The following is a 3,168-nucleotide window of genomic DNA, read 5'->3' as shown; positions in this document are numbered from 1 at the left end:
GATTTTTTTTTCAGGCTTTGCTCAATGACTTATCAATCTAAAACTGAATTTTAAAATAAGAGTCCAGCAACATTCTTTCATATTTTTCTTTTCTTCTGTATCTGTCCCCTCTTAGGACACCAGCTTTCCCCTATCTCGGTGGTAGAAATGCAACTAGACCCGCCTAGGTTAGTGCCCAGAGGGAAGGAAGGCACTCCCTTTCGTGTCCAGGCGCTGTGCTAACCTGTTACATATGTGCTGGGATAATATTTCAAAGTCCTAATTGTCCAGTATAACTGCCAATTCTCCCCAGCTTGGCAGCTAAATGGAAAAGCAACGTGGCCTTGGGGACGATTTACAGTGGGGAACAAAGTTCTTTAGCTTTTAAGTTCAAAGGGCACCATCTGGGTATGAGAAAGGAAAATTTTTGAAAAGGAATGCAGTCAGGGAGAACAGGTTTTTCTTCCTAATTTGAGACGGAAGAGATAAAGGAGCCTGGAGCTGGCAACCAAAGTCGTTCAGTTCCCAAAACACTGGACCTGAGGTTACATTTTTACTTTCCTTCCTCAAAATGCGTGTGCTGCAGCTTTGTTTCTGAGGCCACCCAGAATCAGCAGTTTCGCAAAGGGTAACAGATTGAGGTTACTTCTCTGGGATTTGTCACAAAAAGGGAACAATTGAGTACCATGGATATTGACCGAAGAATTGATTAAGCATTTTGGTTGAAGTGTTTATAGAAATGCTGTTTAGTAGTGGACTTAAATCTTCCTATTCTTCGTCACTCGTGAGTTAGTAACCACAGGTCTTGCCTCAGCCCTACCCTTCCTGACCGTTCTTTCTTTTGGTTTTACAGGGTTTATAGGCTCCTGATACAGTGAATCCATCTTCAAGGGGCAGCACTTCGAGGCTTTTCTAGCCTTTGTAGCCAATCTCGGTAAGTTCCCCATTTTCTTTCAACTCCTCTCTTTTCTTATCCAGCCCTGGCTGCTCATCACCTACCATCTGCCTTTCTGTCTTTCCTGGCCCTTCTCTCCTTTACACCCCCAGCCCCAGCGCATGCAGCCTCTGCAGCACACTGCCCTGGGTCGCACGTCTTTTTCCACGGAGTTCCCTGGCAATATGCAGGATGGGAGGGGTTATTTATTTCCTTTAGAAAGCTGTCATTTTGGGGATGAAAAGTGTGACTTCCAGGAGTGACCAGTTTAGCATCCTGCTAAGAGGAGTTCTCCTGCCCCAGAAAACAAACCCAAACGCTTTCTCTTACTTCCTGAGTTTCTACTTTTAAAGTGTGCCTGCAGCAGCCATCTTCAGAAGGGTAGTGACCACTGCTGCTGGAATTGCAGAGGGAGATAGGAGCTTTTACATCAGTCCCCGTTGCTCCTGCACTGTTGGCTACTGCGAGCAGAGCAAGTGACGCTGGATGTGAGGGTCTTAAGTTCACGCAGGGCCAGCCCTTATGCAGATGTCACTTTGGACAACAAATCATTTGTCTCTGTCTCAATCCTTCATCTGCAAGATGGATTCTACTGCCCCTGAATTAGGATACAATGAGATGAAAGATATTCCAACTTTTTCAAGATAAAGATGCTTTTTTTTAAATGCAGAGTAGTGGTGTTATTCTGCAGAGGCAGTCTGATAAAAATATCCACTATCTTTTATTAAAGACTAATAGACTCAAAATGTATATACTAGTTAGATTGGATTTCAAAGCAAATCTGTTTTAGAAGATAAGTAAAATCTGAAGTGTTTTTGACATCTTCATTCTGTACAAATTATTTAAACCAAACAATTTTTGTAAAACTGAGCAAATTGTGTTGATTATAAATCAGATTCTTCCTTTTACTTTGAAGGTAACAGTTGGGCAAATTAGAAGTCATTGTGTAAGGAAAGTGAACACAAAGAACAAAGGCTGTTGGATTCTTTGCTACTTAATGAGAGATCTTGTTTCATTCCAGCCGTTAGGAAAACTCATCACTTCTTATATTTGCTGGTGACAATCAAATGCAAGAAAACACAGCTTTAAAGAAAAAAAAATCTAAATAAATACTTTAGAGGAGATGCGGATCCTTTTACATTTCCTCAGATGAAAATACTGCAAAGCTGGTTAGAGGATATTTATTTCATTCAGGAAATCCCAGTCAAATCTTTCCTTCTATTCAAAAAATTGGAATTTCAATAAAAAACATGCCTTCATGTCACAGTAATGTCCTACGTGGCCTACATTTCAAAATTAATAGATGATATGCATAATTTTTTCTATCTTGTTAAAAAACTAAGATCAAATCGTAAGTTTGTTTCTCTTCAAATGTTGTGATGTGGCAGGAAAAGAGGAGAAGATTTGGTCAGGGATTAAGGCGGAAAGATTGATGAAGTCCAGATAGTTGCAACATGAGACGGGAAGAGGGACAAGGTGACTGCAGAAAAAACCATCTCGAGTTTCTGCAGGAAAATTATGAAGAGTGGAAGGAAGCCTGATCTGCCTCAGAAATGCAAAGGCATCTCAAGTCTCCGCTAACTACGTTCCTGGGATGAAATGCAGAAGTATCACAGCTCTCACTTCACCCCCCACCACAAACGCTCGCACGACTGCCGCGGTAATTTAAAGCTCTACGCGTAAGGACGTCAATATTTCAATTTGGAATTTTACACCTGATTAAAGACACAGCCTCCCCTCCCTTTCAGTTTGTTCCATGTACTGGTGGGTTTTGGTAAATATTTCTATCTTCTGCATAGGGTTATGAATAACTTAGAGGTCAGGGAAACCCTCTCCCCCCTTTTCCCACCTTTAATTGTTTCTCCGGCAAGACTTACTTATTGTGAGAGCTTAAAAAATACCCTTAATTAAAATTTAAGAAATGAAATGTATCCAGTTTACAAGGTGTTTGTTTACTGTACAAAAATTATAAACACACGTTCACAACCTGTAGAATGATACCGATCATACGGCCGGCTAGGCAGAAGCATACATAGACAACTGAAAAACATGTAATGAAATTTCAGAAAAATAAATACGACTTTTAAAAGAAAAATCTCGCTCTGGGAAATACTAGAAGAAAATATTTGCTTATAGCAGAGACATGCAGTTTTCTCTATTTGCCCCCTGCTCTCTGGCCCCCAGGCCTTTCTCTGCCTTTCTTCGCGCTCTAGGAATACAGCTTCTATGAACATAAGTTTTTATTTCTCTGAGAT

General features: G+C 40.7%; 1 long non-coding RNA gene across 1 annotated transcript; it reads left to right on the top strand.

The window, feature by feature from the left end:
* The first annotated feature begins 519 nt into the window (after positions 1-519).
* Positions 520-2,844, top strand: LOC116743296. The gene is made up of 3 exons (XR_004346730.1): positions 520-607; positions 833-913; positions 2,302-2,844. It is a non-coding gene; the product is annotated as an uncharacterized LOC116743296 (long non-coding RNA).
* The last annotated feature ends 324 nt before the right edge of the window (positions 2,845-3,168 follow it).

The sequence above is a fragment of the Phocoena sinus genome, chromosome 18 (genome assembly GCF_008692025.1).
Source record: "Phocoena sinus isolate mPhoSin1 chromosome 18, mPhoSin1.pri, whole genome shotgun sequence".
NCBI classification, from domain to species: domain Eukaryota; kingdom Metazoa; phylum Chordata; class Mammalia; order Artiodactyla; family Phocoenidae; genus Phocoena; species Phocoena sinus.
The sequence above is the reverse complement of the archived record's forward strand: the minus strand, read 5'-3'. Positions and strand labels throughout refer to the sequence as shown.